The sequence below is a fragment of the Lactuca saligna genome, chromosome 8 (assembly GCF_052625555.1).
Source record: "Lactuca saligna cultivar CGN05327 chromosome 8, ASM5262555v1, whole genome shotgun sequence".
NCBI classification, from domain to species: Eukaryota; Viridiplantae; Streptophyta; class Magnoliopsida; order Asterales; family Asteraceae; genus Lactuca; species Lactuca saligna.
The window spans coordinates 63,084,373-63,101,608 of record NC_136424.1 but is presented as its reverse complement, the minus strand read 5'-3'; positions in this window follow the sequence as shown (position 1 = coordinate 63,101,608).

The window sequence follows — 17,236 nt, the reverse complement described above, 5'->3', positions numbered from 1 at the left end:
GACTAATCCCTTCCTATAATCTCTCAGAAGGGGAAAAGACCATTTTACCCCTCCACTGGTCCAATTGTTTGAATGTTGACCAAACCCTAAAAGTCAACGGAAGTCAACTCCAGTCAACGATCCAACCTTGACGAGACTTGTCGAGTGCACTCGAGTGACTTGGCCAGTCCATGCGTGTTCTCTGAATCCTCCTAAGGCCTTACTCGAATCTTCGAGTTAACCTTTTACTCATCGCGTTATCACTGATCACGAATCGCGGAGCAACACGATCCGACCCATCGAGTCCTCTCATGGACTCGGTGAGTTTCCTCCATGACAATGCTCAAACGACCTTCTGAGGTCAGATCTATAATGCTCTAACTTATATATCTGACCTTCTAACACCCAAAAGTCACGTAAAGGTCCCATCTTTACGTTCATGCATCACACATATGGCTCTATTTGATGAAATAACTTATTAAATGGTAATCTAGACTCAAAACTCTCATGGGACTGCATAAAGCTAGATGATTTGAACTCTCTAGACCTCTCAAGTTCCAGATCTAAAGTTTATTCCTCACTAGGACTCCATATGCTCAATATTCCAACTAAAGAAGGCATAAAGAAACCCTAGATCCATGGGATCTACTATATATACGAGAATAAGCATGGATTCATACCTCAAATAGCAACCTTTGATAGAGTGATAACAGATCTGAGCTCCTCAATCAGCCTAGCTTTGAATCCCTTCCTCCCTTCTTGTAAGAATGCACTAATGGTGAAGAATTATCTCCTTCCCTCACTCTCTATGGTCTCTGGTTCGTTAGGGTTTCTCAATTGGGTGTACGGCCACAAATGAAGGCCATAAGTGCCTTTAAATGGGGTTCAGGCCCGAAGATTTAGGGTTTCTGTCAACAGCGCGGACTCGTCGAGTCTACTCTCTGACTTGTTGAGTCCATTCATTAATCCTAGTCATCGCGATCCTACTCGACGAGTTTAGGCGCCAACTCGTCGAGTCCCTCTGCTCATCTCAAAACAAATATTGAAATTACAATACCTGGAAATCTGGATGTGACAATTCTCCCCCACTAGAATCAGACTTCGCCCTCAAAGTCTCAACGACTCTGGATGCTCCTCCTGCATCTCTGCCTCTTGCTCTAAAGTCAGCTCGGACCCTCTACGATATTGCCACTGAACCTGAACCAGAGGCACCTCTTTGTTCCTCAGAACCTTGATCTTCCGATCGAAGATCGCGATGGACCTCTCAATGTAGTTCAGGCTCGTATCCACCTGAATATCCTCTAGTGGCACTACTATCATCTCATCGGCTATACACTTCCTCAATTGTGATACGTGGAAGGTACCATGAATCTGTTTCAACTCCGTAGGTAGCTCTAAACGGTATGTTACCTTACCCACTCTCGCGGTCACCCTGAACGGACCAATGTATCAGGGCCCCAGCTTGCTCCTCTTCCTGAATCAGATCACTCCTTTCCAAGGATATACCTAAAGGAGTACGAAATCTCCAACCTGGAACTCGAGCTTGGATTTCCGCCTATCCGCATAACTCTTCTGGCGGCTCTGGGTTGTCAGCAATCTCTGCCTGACCTGCTGTATCTGCTCAGTCGTCTTAAGAACTGTCTCAGTGCTACCCATCACTCGTTGCTCTAGCTCTCCCCAAGAGATGGGAGTCCGACATCTCCTCCCATACAAGAGCTCAAAGGGAGGCATACCAATACTTGAATGGTGGCTGTTGTTGTAAGAAAATTCAGCCAGAGGTAGGTATGTGTCCCAACTTCCCCCGAAGTCCATAACACATGCTCGAAGCATTTCCTCGAGCGTCTGTATCGTTCGCTCACTCTGGCCATCCGTTTATGGGTGGTAAGCAGTACTGAAGTGCAATCTCGTACCCAGCTCGTCACGGAACTTCTTCCATAGCTTGGAAGTGAAACGTACATCTCGGTCTGACACGATTAAGATCGGCACTCCATGCCGCGACACCACCTCTCTAACATATATCTCTACCATCCTCTCCGTAGAAGAGCTCTCACTGATAACAAGGAAGTGAGCGCTCTTCGTCAACAGATCCACAATCACCCAAATTGCATTAACACCCTTCGCGGTCCTTGGCAATTTGGTGATGAAGTCCATATAAATTTGTTCCCACTTCCACTGGGGAACCTCTAGTGGCTGCAACTTTCCATGCGGACGTTGGTGCTCGGCCTTTAGGCGACAGGTCAAGCACCTCTCTACTACCCATGCAACATGCCTCTTCATACACGGCCACCAATAATCTCTCTTCAGGTCCAAATACATCTTAGTGGCCCCGGGATGGATCGAGAATCTCAACCTGTGCGCCTCCTCCATCAGTATGTTGTGTGCCTCGCTCATAAATGGCACCCAAATCTGACCATGAAAGGTCATAAGCCTTCGACTCTCGGTAACAAGCTTGGACACCTGCCCAATCACCCGCTCTCTCTTGTGGTTTTCCGGTCTCACAGCCTCTTCCTGGGCCTCTCGAATGGTATCCAACATCGGAGTCATTACCGTCATCCTCATATATATATCTCGAATCGGGGCACTCTCCGCCCTGCGACTCATAGCATCGGCTACCACGTTATCCTTGCCCGAGTGGTACAGGATCTCGCAGTCGTAATCATTTACGACATCCAACCATCTCATCTGGCGTATATTCAGGTTAGGTTGATCCATCAGATACTTCAAGCTCTTGTGGTCCGTGTATATGGTACACTAAATCCCATACAAATAATGTCGCCATATCTTGACGGAGAAAACCACTGCCCCCAACTCCAGATTGTGGGTGGGATACCTTGTCTCATGAGGCTTCAGCTGCCTTGATGCGTAGGCTATCACGTGCCCTCTCTGCATAAGCACCGCACCCAACCCTGATATAGACGCATCACAATACACCACGAAATCCTCCATTCCTCCGGAAGGGCTAACATCGATGCCTCACATAATTTCTGGAGAAGATTCTTAAACGAGGTCTGCTGCTTGGGACCCTAAGTAAAAGCAACACCCTTCCGGGTCAATCTGGTGAAGGGAATGGGAATCTTGGAGAAATCTCTGATAAACCTCCGATAGTAGCCGGCTAACCCCAGAAAACTCCTGATTTCGGTGGGGGATCTCGGCACCTCCCAACTCATAATAGCCTCAATGTTAGCCGGATCGACCAATATCTCATTCTGATTATTGAAGTGCCCCAAGAACTGGACCTCTCGTAACCAGAAATCACACTTGGAGAATTTGGCATAAAGCCTCTCCGATCTCTATACTCCAAGGTTCTCTCTCAGATGCTCCTCATGTTGCTCTCTGGATCTCGAGTATACTAGAATGTCGTCGATGAACACAATCACCGATCGGTCCAACATCGGTCTGCACACTCGGTTCATGAGATCCATGTGATGGGTTTTGAGCATTCTAACACTTCCTAAGTGTACATGCAACCCTAATAACTTTGGATCTATGTTTGTCTAATTATCATGCAAAGTTGAATTCCAAGGTTATATTCCTATCTAGCATACATGGGGAACAATTTTTTAACTTGAATGAAAGATAGAATGACTTACCTTGTTGTTGCTTATGTTCCTTGAAACCTTGTGAGCCTAGCACCCCAAGTGTGATGCCTCAAATGCTTCACCCAACACCAAATGCTCTTGGAAAGACTTTTGAGAGAATACACACTTCTTAAAATCGGCCTAGCCCTCTTGTTTCATATGTGTTTCACATGTGATTCTCATGTGTAGCCGATTTTGGTGGAGAATGGGACTCTTATATAGTGTTGACACATCTAGGGTTACACCATGTAAACCCTAATGTGTCATGACTCTTCATTTCCATGACCCATGGGTTTGTAACTCCCATGGAGCATCCTATTGGTGGAACCCAACTTGATAATCCATGGAGCCTCTTAGCCCACTATACAAGATATGGATGATTTACATAATCAACCCATATATTTAATTAGTTATTTTTTGATCACTTAATTAATTCTAAATTAATTCTTGATCAAACTAATTAAATAATATTATTAATATATTAGAACTTATAATATATTAATAATCTCCAAGTGTTATTTCTCTCATTTAGTCTATCCAATTGCATGGTGCCATGCAACCCAAATGGACCATGTCGGGTCGGGTCAAGTACTGACCAGAAATAGTTATGGACTTAGACACCTTATCCAACAGTCTCCCACTTGGATAAGTCTAATAACTATAACTACAGTACTTTAGGAACCGACCGGCAATCGTAGCTCTTTCAAGGTCTCTCGGAACTGAGAAGATGTTGATACGCCATTTAAGATAAGTGATCATATAATCCCCTGTTCTAGATATCAGCCGGACAAATACATGGAACAATGTCTTACTTATTGTCCAACAGTTTGTTTCCTGATTTCCGATTTGTTTGACAAAGAAATTAATTGAACACATCAACTTAGTTCTGACCGGGCCCGGTGCATAGGTCAAAACAAAATCATCAAGGGGCCCAGATATCAGCTTCTAATCCAAGAAGGAACATATAAACTTCGACTCATATGTTTGTTCTACCACTCATTGAATTACACACAAAAGCACGTTTTATAACATCGATTTACCAATGCGTTTTCGTACAATCAATGCATAACCAACTCGTAAGTAACAAATCATATCTCTAGGTTTCAAGACTTATATGATATTACCGTCTCACGATCACTCGAGATAAAATTCCATGAAGTGATTCCAGTGAGCATGGATTGAGTCCAATGCTCAGAACTTATGAGCACTCATGATTGTTGTAGCCATGTCCAACACCTTAGACCTCTGCAACCAATAATGACAGTCTTGATTCATACCTACTTCCGACATATGACCGACTGTGGAGGTTTGAATAATATGTGAAACCACAACATACTATTCTGGAAGTCAAAACATGCAAAAGAAATTATAGTAAACGATCGACAAGAGATAGCAACACTTTACTCATAAATAAAACACCTTTTATTCATCGTCTAATGTCAATTACACTTTACAAATTTCATAATTTATCTAACTACTAGAACTTATATCATCCTTTAGCCCTATGCTCCGAGCATGCTGGAGATGCTTAACCCTACTCAGTCCCTTTGTGAGGGGATCTGCTGGGTTCTCATCCGATGATACCCTCTTTGCCATGAGGATTCCTTCTTCTATGCGATGTCTGATAAAATGATATTTTTGTCGATGTGCTTGGATCTCCCGTGATCCCTTGGTTCCTTGGCTAAGGCAACAACACTTTCACTATCACAGTAAATTTCCATGGGCTCCTTTATAGCTGGTACAACTCCAAGGTCTCCAATGAAGTTCTTTAGCCATATTGCCTCCTTTGCTGCCTCGCTCGCTGCTATATACTCTGATTCACAAGTGGAATCAGCCACTGTCTCCTGCTTGGAACTCTTCCAAGAAATTGCTCCTCCGTTTAGGGTAAAGACCCAGCCTGACTGAGAGCGGAAATTATCCCTATCAGTCTAAAAGCTAGCATCACTATACCCTACAACTCTCAAGTCATCACTCCCACCGAGGGTAAGGACCCAGTCCTTAGTCCTCCGTAGGTACTTGAGGATATTCTTTACCGCAGTCCGGTGTGCCTTGCCAGGATTCCCATGATACCTGCTAACCATGCTCAGGGCAAAGGCTACATCAGGTCGAGTACACGTCATAGCATACATGATCGATCCTACAGCCGAAGCATAAGGTATTCGACTCATTTATGCTATCTCAGCCTCAGTGCTAGGGCTTTGTGTCTTACTCAATCTGGCGTTACTCTGGATGGGTAACTCTCCTTTCTTGGAGTCATGCATGCTGAATCTCTTCAGCACCTTATCCAAGTAGGTACTCTAACTAAGTCCAATTAGTCTTTTATTCCGGTCTCTCAAGATCCTTATCCCTAGAATATAGGCAGCTTCTCCTAGGTCCTTCATAGAGAAACACTTCCCAAGCCAGGACTTAACTTCCTGCAGTGTTGGGATGTCATTTCCTATGAGTAGTATGTCATCCACATACAATACCAAAAAGCTAACTATACTCCCACTATTCATCTTCACTCCTATAAAAGCCAAATTCCTTGACTTTCTCATCAAAGCAAAGATTCCACCTGCGAGGTGCTTGCTTTAATCCATAAATGGATTTCTCAAGCTTACACACTCTATTAGGGTACTTGTTGCTGACAAAACCTTCTCGCTGACTCATGTAAACATCTTCATCCAACTTTCCATTAAGGAAAGCAGTTTTGACATCCATTTGCCATATTTCATAGTCATGAAATGCAGCAATGGCTAACAGAACCCTAATAGACTTAATCTTGGCCACTGGAGAAAAAGTCTCATCATAATCAACTCCTGGAGTTTGTGAGAAACCCTTTGCAACCAGTCGTGCCTTATAAGTGTGTACTTTACCATCGATGTCGGTCTTTTTCTTGAAGATCCATTTGCACCCTACTGTCTTACGACCTGGTACACTCTCAACCAAGTTCCAAACTTGATTATCATACATAGACTGTATCTCGCTGTCCATTGCCTCTTTTCCACTTGGCTGACTCAGGGCCTGCCATGGCTTCCGCGTAACTGTCAGGTTCATCCAGACCTATCAGTGTCTCATCACTGATAAGTGTATCACCTTCTGCAGTAATATGGAATCCATAGTAATGCTCAGGTGCATTCCTAACCCTTATGGAACGCCTCAGAGGTACAGATTTGTCAATTGGCTCAATAGGAGTTTCCTCCTCAAGTTGAGTGCTAGGATTTGAAGTTCCTTCACCGCTTGACTCTTGAATTTCTTTAAGATCAACTTGCCTCCCACTGTTTCCTTGGCTTATGAACTCTCTCTCTCTCTAAAGAAAGCCCTCCTAGCTACAAAGACCACATTTTCACTAGCTCTGTAGAAGAGGTAACCAAAGGATTGCTATGGGTAGCCGATGAAAATACACCTCTCGCTTCGAGGTTCGAGCTTGTCATGAGTCTCGCGTCTCACGAAAGCCTCGCAACCCCAAATCTTAATGTGGTCTAGTTTGGGTACTTTACCAGTCCACATCTCATGAGGAGTTTTGGCAACTTTCTTTGTAGGGACTAGATTAAGGATATAGACGAATGTCTCTAAGTCATACCCCCAAAATGAGATTGGTAGCGAAGCTCAACTCATCATGGAACGAACCATATCCAACAAGGTTTGATTACGCCTCTCAGCCACACCATTCAACTGTGGTGTCCTGGGAGGTGTCAATTGTGAGACAATCCCACATTCCCTAAGATAGTCAAGGAACTCTGAACTAAGATACTCACCACCTCGATCGGATCGAAGCATCTTAATGTTCCTGCCCAATTGATTCTCGACTTCATGTTTAAATTCCTTAAACTTTTCAAAAGTCTCTGACTTATGCTTGATTAAGTAGACATATCCATATCTACTGTAATCATCTGTAAAAGTCAAATAATAACGATTAGCATCCCTTGTGGCATGTTTGAAGGGCCCACACACATCCGTGTGTACAAGATCCAACAAACCTTCACCCCTCTCACAAGAACCTGTGAAGGGTGACTTTGTCATTTTTCCAAGTAAGCATGATTCGCAACTATCATCTGACTTTAGGTCAAATGACTCTAAGACTCCATCCTTTTGGAGTTGGCCTATGTGTTTCTTGCTTATATGTCCAAGACGACAATGCCATAATGATGCTTTATCCAAGTTATTATTAACAGAATCAATACACAATACATTATTTCCTAAGTTATCAACCACAGATATTGTTTCATACACGCCATCACAAGGTAATGCTTTAAAATAAAGAACATTATTAAAGAAAGCATTAATAGAACCGACTTCATTATCAAATGAAAAGGTGAAACCTTGTTTATACAATGCATGAAAGGAAATAATATTTCTTGCCATTTCTGGCGAATAACAACACTTATTCAAATCTAAACTAAACCCACTATTAGCGATAAAGTATAAACTCCAATCTTGGTGACAGGTAAAGCTTTCCTATTCCGCATGATTAAGTTTATTCTTCCTTGCTCCACATTCTCACTTCTTCTTAGTCCCTGCAAATCAGAACATATATGAATACCACAACCAGTATCAAGGACCCAAGAGTTAGAATGGAGTGAGTTATTAGATAAGATAGTGTAAATACCTGCATGGTTGGGTTTAAATTTCCCATCCTTCACATCTTGCTGGTATTTTGAGCAGTTTTGCTTCTAATGTGATTTTCCATGGCAATAGAAGCATTCAGCCTCTTTTGGGTCAGAAGAAGGAGTTACGAAACCTTTCTTGGTTCAACCTGAAGAAGAGCCATCAAGGGTCCTAGCCTTGGTACCTTTTGAAGAGCTCTTTCTCTTCTTCCCTCAACTTTTCCCGATTGCCAAAACCGGAGTGGAGTTTGGAGTAGGAGTGTTAACAACCGACTTCCCCTTAAGACCTGTTTCTGTGGTCTTGAGAAGACCCTGAAGTTTGCTGAGTGTGACCTCTTCCTTATTCATGTGATATGTCATGCGGAATTGATCATAGCACGATGGTAAGGAGTGCAAAATGATATCTATTGCAAGCTCCTCAAGAAAATTCACATTAAGCTTCAGCAACCGATCCACATACCTTTGCATTTTCTACATGTGGCTCGTGACGGATTCCCCGTCCTTCATCATGGTTGTTATCATGGAGCAGATGATTTCATACCTCACTTGTCGTGCACTTTGATGGTATCTTTCCATCAGATCTTGGTGCATTTCAAAAGGGTAGAAGTCCTCATAGGACTTTTGGAGTTCCGCTGTCATCGTGGCCATCATGATGCATGCCACTTTGGTAGCATCCCTTTCATGTGCCTGACAGTCAGCGATCTCCTGGGGAGTTGCAGTGGTCTCATCAATCTCCTTAAGCTCCTTGTCGAGGACATATTCTTTGTCCTCGTAGCGGGTAATCATCCTAATGTTTCTGATCCACTCATTGAAGTTGGATCCATCAAAAGTGACTTTCCCACACAAGTTCATAAGGGTAAAGGAGCCATTAGGATTAGAGTCAGAAGCAACATTGTTTGAAGACATCTGAAGGAAGAGGACAAGATTAGTTTAGATATTAAGAGAGTCCTTAATAAAACACCCAAATGTAATATTAAGGCTAGGATCCAATCACAATATATTATAACTTAGAAGAGGTATGCCGTAATCCAAGCTATAACATATTTGAAAGGTAGGTGAATGACGATTCACCAATTTCCACCACGAAAACTGAAATATTAAATATTAGGTTTTTGATTGGTTTCTTAGAAATTCCTAGATTCTTTTGAGATTCAATGAACTTTTCAAAGGCATGTTTCAATCTCGAGTGTGCCCTCCAAGTTTTGTGACTGGGATACCGAGGATCACAAAACGAGGTGTGAAGTAACCATGTAAATCACTTGGTACCCTTAAAGTTTATCACTCAATCGATGTGCCGGTAAACCACACATGCTCCACCGATACTATGATAAATTTTAAGTCACCCTTTACCTACCTTGTTAAGTCCATGTTAGTGTGCCAGTTAACCACACACGCTCCACCAACGACTTAAACAGAGTGTAAAGTGTAATTTCATGGATTAGCACCTTATTCACATTTTTCCTAAAGTAACTAAGATTGGGAATTTAATAAAACATTTAGTTACTTTATAATATTCATCATACTTTTAATGAGAATTTATAAGTCCTTGTCCTACCCATTCGACTAACGACCCTCAACCAATCAAGCAAGCGGTGGGTGAGAGTGGACACCCATTAAGTTGCCATTTTATAGACAACAACCTTATACCCACCTTATAGACCGGCTTCGTGAATGAGGCGTACTAGCGGTAAGACGACTTTGATCTTATATATATATATATATATATATATATATATATATATATATATATATATATATATATATATATATATATATATATTTATATTATTACCTTATAATATTATAAGTATAAGGGTAGAATTTTAACTTTTAAAATTCTATGGGTTGGAACTAAAGTTTAACACGACTTTACTTGTTCCAAAACTTGAGGGAAAGTTTTGTAAACTTTTAAAAGTTTTCATTTCTTGTAACTTATGAGTTTATTAGGGTATTAAAAATGAAGACTCTTCATTTTTATAACCCATGTGTTCTTTTAATGGTTTTAAAGCAAGTGAGACTCTTGGTTTTCCATAACTTGAGGACAAGTTATGGACTCCAATAAAACACATTATGATCAAGAATTAAACTACCACATAGGTTACAAATAATTCCTATGATCATCTAAACATCATAAGATCAAGAACATGAATATGAACACTTTCATGAATCAAAAATTACACTTAAAAACTTGTAATTTTGATAACTTGTTGTTGTAAATGGATTAACATGAACATTACACCAACTAAAACAAGTTTTAAAACACCAAAACAGTTTAGGGTAATATTCCTAGTCCATTTCCAGCAACAAGAACCGAAATTTAGAAAACTGCAGCCTCTACTCGTCGAGTGCATGAAATGACTCGACGAGTAGCTTGCATTTGGTCATGGACTCGTCGAGTCCCCCCATGGACTCGGCGAGTTCATACGGGCAGAAAACAGAATACTCGATTTTTCAAGCAGTTTGCACAAAAATCAGACAAGCAAGCCTAGTCTCTGATACCACTGATGGGTTTTGATCATTCTAACACTTCCTAAGTGTACATGCAACCCTAATAACCTTGGATCTATGTTTGTCTAATTATCATGCAAAGTTGAACTCCAAGGTTATATTCCTATCTAGTATACATGGTGAACAATTTTTTAACTTGAATGAAAGATAGAATAACTTACCTTGTTGTTGCTTATGTTCCTTGAAACCTTGTGAGCCTAGCACCCCAAGTGTGATGCCTCAAATGCTTCACACAACACCAAATGCTCTTGGAAAGACTTTTGAGAGAATACACACTTCTTAAAATCGGCCTAGCCCTCTTGTTTCATATGTGTTTCACATGTGTAGCCGATTTTGGTGGAGAATGGGACTCTTATATAGTGTTGACACATATAGGGTTACACCATGTAAACCCTAATGTGTCATGACTCTTCATTTCCATGACCCATGGGTTTGTAACTCCCATGGATCATCCATGGAGCATCCTATGGGTGGAACCTAACTTGATAATCCATGGAGCCTCTTAGCCCACTATACAAGATATGGATGATTTACATAATCAACCCATATAATTAGTTATCTTTTGATCACTTAATTAATTCTAAATTAATTCTTGATCAAACTAATCAAATAATATTATTAATATATTAGAACTTATAATATATTAATAATCTCCAAGTGTTATTTCTCTCATTTAGTCCATCCAATTGCATGGTGCCATGCAACCCAAATGGACCATGCCGGGTCGAGTCAAGTACTGACCAGAAATAGTTATGGACTCAGACACCTTATCGAACAACATAAACACTGCCGGTGCATTGGTGATCCCAAAATGCATCACCACGAACTCATAATGCCCATAACGAGTCCTAAACGCCGTTTTTGGGATATCCTCATCACGTACCCTCATCTGATGATATACAAACCTCATGTATATCTTGGAGAACCAAGATGCACCTTGCAACTGATCGAACAAATCATCGATCATCAGTAGTGGATAATGGTTCTTGACCATCAACTTGTTCAACTCCTGGTAATCAATGCGCATCTGGTGTGAACCATCCTTTTTCTTGACAAAAAGGATCGGCGCTCCCCACGGCGAGCTACTCGGTCGGATGAACCCCTTTCCCAGCAGCTCCTGAAGCTGTGAGGATAACTCCTGCATCTCTGGTGGCATTAGGCGATAAGGTGCCTTGGCAATAGGCGCTACTTCCAGAACCAAATCAATATGGAGCTCCACCTACCTCTTCGGAGGCACACCCGGAAACTCCTCAGGAAAAACATTTGAGAACTCACGCACTATCGGTACGTCATCAACAGAACTCGGCCTCTTTACGGCAACTCGTGTATCCATCACATAGGCTACAAACCCTCTACACCCATGCTGTAGACTCTGCCTCACTCTGGCAGCCGAGAAAAATGCTGACCCAGATCGGGTACCTTCACCATATACCGTAAGTACTCCACCACTAGGGTATCGTATGGTCACCAAATGACGCTTGCAGTCGATAATAGCTCCGAATCGGCTCAACCAATCCAAGCCAACGATGATACAGACATCTCCCATCGCAATAGGTACCAAATCTATCGGTAACTCAACAACGAAAATCTTGAGTATACATCCGCGAATCACCTTAGTAGCATACACCGCTCACTCGTCGGCTATAGAAACTCGCATAGATCTACTCAACGTCTCTTGTCGGATACTGATGTGTTGGCTAAATGCTAATGACACGAAAGAGTGACTCGCACCCGAATCAAATAAAAATAAAGCAGGTACAGAACTCAAAAGAAAAGTACCTATGCATGCCACAATATAAGAACAATATCTCACACTTTGGCATTAATTTCACACTTTGGTCCGTAGGAGTACTCATAGGAGAACAATCGGTAACATTAAACCGCTTGAAAATTTTCTCAATATAATGACTTTGAGTCATCACCAAACCTTTGTTCATCCTTTTAACTCTTATTCCAAGAATTACATCAGCCTCTCCCAAATCTTTCATGGAAAACTTAGATGATAAAAATTTCTTTGTTTCATCTACTTTATTTTGGTCGGTACCAAAAATCAACATGTCATCTACATATAAGCAAATGATCACCCCAGCTTTAGTAACATTATCAAATCTACTATAAACACATTTTTCACATTGGTTTGTCTTGAAACCAGAGTAAAAAATAACTTCATGAAATTTCTGATGCCATTGTTTAGGCGCTTGTTTCAGCCATACAAAGATTTGACAAGTTTACAAACCATATGCTCTTTACCGGGCATAATAAAAACTTCAGGTTGTTTAATGTAAACTTCCTCTTCAAGATCACCATTTAAAAAGGTTGTTTTCGCATCCATTTGGTGAATAACCAAATTGTGGATACTTGTTAAAGCAATCAACAATCTAATAGTAGCAATACGTGCAACCGGAGCATACGTTTCAAATAGTCAATACCGGGTTTTTGTACAAAAACTTGAATGACTAACCGGGCTTTGAACTTGTCAATACTCCCATTAATATTCATTTTCTTTTTGAAAATCCATTTGCAACCAAGTGGTTTAGAACCTGGAGGCAAATCAGACAACACCCATATGTTGTTCTCAAGAATTGATGACATTTCATCATCAATTGCTTCCTTCCAAAAGGCACTACCACAAGACTCCATGGCCTCTTGATAAGTCTTAGTATCATCTTCAATACTATAGCAATAAGAGTATTCAACATTAATTTCATCCCTTGAACCTTGCACCAGATATAGTTGGAAGTCAAATCCGAAATTTTTCGCAATATGACCTATTTTGCTTCTACGAAACTCTTGTGGTTCTTGCACATTACCACCATCTTGACTTTCTGAATTTTGCTCTTTATGAGCACAAAAAGTCAAATCCTTAGGTCTTTGAATCGATGAAAACCGCATCTCATCAAAATTGCATCTCATGATTCGATAACAGTGTTAATCGAAACCGAATCATTAGGTTCTATTACATAAAACCTATATGCCTTGGAATGTTCAGCATATCTAATGAACATACAATCAATTCCACGTTCTCCCAAATTCTTCTTTTTGGGCTCGATGAGTTTTACAACTACCAGACATCCCAAAACCCGAAAATAACTTAGATTCGGCTTTTTCTTGAACCAAAGTTCATATGGGACTGTTTTGTTCCTTTTATTTGGAACCCTATTTAATAAATAGCAGGACGTTAACATGGCCTCTCCCCATAATCCTTCACTCAATCTCGAGTAAGACAACATCGAGTTTACCATTTCCTTTAAAACTGAATTTTTGCGTTCAACAATACCGTTCTGTTGGGCGAGTAAGGTTTCATGGTCTCAAGAATGATATCCACTGATTGGAAGTATATGGGATCCATATATTCACATCCCCAATCAGTCCTGAGACATTTAACCGGAATGCCCTATTGCAATTCCACCTCGGTTTTGTATATTTTGAATTTATCTAAGGCTTCATACTTGGAATGTAACAAATACACATAGCAAAACTGAGTGTAGTCGTCAATAAAATTGACTACATACTTTTTATTTCCCAAAGAAGGAGTGGAGTGAAAATCACACAGGTCACTGTGTACAAGTTCCAAAACAGCTGAATTTCTAGTGTGTAATAACGTAAATTTCCAAAACAATTTTTTTCATTTTTAAAACATATCACATCTCCTAAGTAATTCCAAAACTGAAATGTATCAATTGTTATCATTGGTAAAAACAACATCCCAGAATCTCAAATACATAATACATAACACTCCATCAGTGTGTACGGATCATGTCGATGCCTTGTCGCGATCCTCGGAACTACCTGAAACACATAACACATAACACAGTAAGCATAAAAGCTTAGTGAGTTCCCCAAAATACGACACACATCACATTAGCCACTCGAGGCTATAACTCAATAAGACCCTCTGGTCAATGTGTCTCAGTGGGACCCTCTGGTCCCACAACTCATATGGACCCTCTGGTCCCTTAACTCAGCATCACAATATAATACTCATAAAGCATAACACAAGTAAATAACATGATATCTCATTACACAGTTTATGCACATAGGACCCCCTGTTCACACATAAGGTTTACCACTCAAGGTAAATATAGTGAGAAAACTCACCTCGGGTAATCTCGGAAAGTCTTAAACTCGAAATACTGATCTAGCCTCCACCTAATTACACAAAGTAAATTACCTCTAATTAACAACGATTCTCAAAGGCTAAACTAATCCCTTCCTATAATCTCTTAGAAGGGGAAAAGACCATTTTACCCCTCCACTGGTCCAAATGTCCAAATGTTGGCTAAACCCTGAAAGTCAACAAAAGTCAACGGTCCAACCTTGACGAGACCCATCGAGTCCATGCGTGTTCTCTGAATCCTCCTAAGGCCTTACTCGACTTGTCGAGTTAACCTTTTACTCTTCGGGTTACCACTGATCACGAATCACGGAGCAACACGATCCGACTCGTCGAGTCCTCTCATGGACTCGGCGAGTTTCCTCCATGACAATGCTCAAACGACCTTCTGAGGTTAGATCTGTTTCTCTAACTTATAGATCTGAACTTCTAACACCCAAAAGTGACGTAAACGTCCCATCTTTACGTTCATGCATCGCACATATGGCTCTATTTGATGAAATAACTCATAAAATGGTAATCTAGACTCAAAACTCTCATGGGACTGCATAAAGTTAGATGATTGGGACTCTCTGGACCTCTTAAGGTCCAGATCTAAAGTCTATTCCTCACTGGGACTCCATATGCTCAATATTCCAACTAAAGAAGGGGTAAAGAAACCCTAGATCCATGGGATCTACTATATACACGAAAATGGGCATGGATTCATACCTCAAACAACAACCTTTGATGAAGTGATAACAAATCTGAGCTCCTTAATCAGCCTAGCTTTGAATCCCCTCCTTCCTTCTTGTAAGAATGCACTAATAGTGAAGAATTAGCTCCTTCCCTCACTCTCTATGCTCTCTGGTTCGTTAGGTTTCTCACGTGGGAGTGTGGCCACAAATGAAGGCCATAAGTGCCTTTAAATAGGGCTCAGGCCCGAAGATTTAGGGTTTCTGTCAATAGCACGGACTCATCAAGTCGACTCTCCAACTCGTCGAGTCCATTCATTAATCTGAGTCATCAATCACGATCCTACTCGACGAGTTTAAGCGCCAACTCATCGAGTCCCTTTTCTCATCTCAAAACAAATATTGAAATTACGATACCTGGAAATCCGGATGTTACATAGTGACACTAGTAAAGGGCTGTTTTGTCACTTTTGTAAGCATGCATGTTTTACATTTATCAGATGCCATATCAAAGGTTGGAATTATTCCATCTTTTGACATCTCATGCATGCTTCTAAAGTTGACATGACATAATCTTACATGCCAAAGCATAGATTTTTCAACATTAGAAACAGAAGATACAAATGCAAAATTTTGAACAAGTAATGATTTTTCAAAAGATTTAAATGAAACATTATATTATTTAAATACCCACAGCCAATAAACATTCCACCCTTAGACAAAACAAACTTATCCGACTCAATAACTTGTTTAAAACCAGCAGAATTCAAACAACTAGAACTAGCAAGATTCTTGCGAATCTTGGGAACAAACAAAATATCAAATAACTTAATTGTCTTTCCAAAAGTAAATTCAAGACACACGACACCTAAACCACAAATAGGAATAAAAGAATTGTCTCCCATTTTCAGCACCGACCCATCTTCAAGCGGAGTTAATGATTTAAACATCCGTTTATCCTTGCATACATGGTTCGTTGCTCCAGAGTCGATCCACCAAGCAACATCATCATCCTGCACATAGAATGATTTAGGGATAAATGAAACATAATAAACATAATTTTGATTAGAATTATCAAAGTTAGTCAAAAACTGACCTCCTTTAACTTGAGGCGAAGACCCGTTCACTTTCCCATTGGCTCCACTATTTCCAGCACCATTGTTGCCCAAAATCACACAACAATCACGCTTGCAATGCCCAACCTGATTGCACCTCCAACAAGCCAGATCCTTTCTCTTTTTGTTGGAGTTGCTTGGGACATATTCCTGCTTACGTATGCCATGTCCTTTGTGGTTCTGGTTCCTTGGTTTGTTTTCAACCATATGAACCGAGGGTTGTCCAGGCTCAACTTTTCCTTTGGGTTTTTCAGATTCTTCACTTTCCTTCGCAAGAAGAGATTCTTCAATATGAATGTGACTAGCAAGTTGAACCAAAGACAGTTCCTCCTTTTAATGTTTCAAGTTGTGTTTGAAGTCTTTCCAGGATGGGGGCAGTTTGTCAATGATGGTTGACACATCAATGGACTCATCCATATTAATATGGTGCATTTTAAACTGACCGTATATGCCAAGGAGTTCATTGAATTGTTCAGTAACAGACCTTGTGTCGTCCATCTTATAATTGTTAAAGTCACTGACCAGAAACTTCTTTCTAGAAGCATCCTCAGTGATATACTTCAACTCAAGGGTGTCCTACAGCTCCTTGGCACACAAGGCTTCACTATGGATATCAAATAAAGCATCAGACATACCGTTCAGAATGTGACCTTTGCAGATGTAGTCATCGTTGTCCCACTTC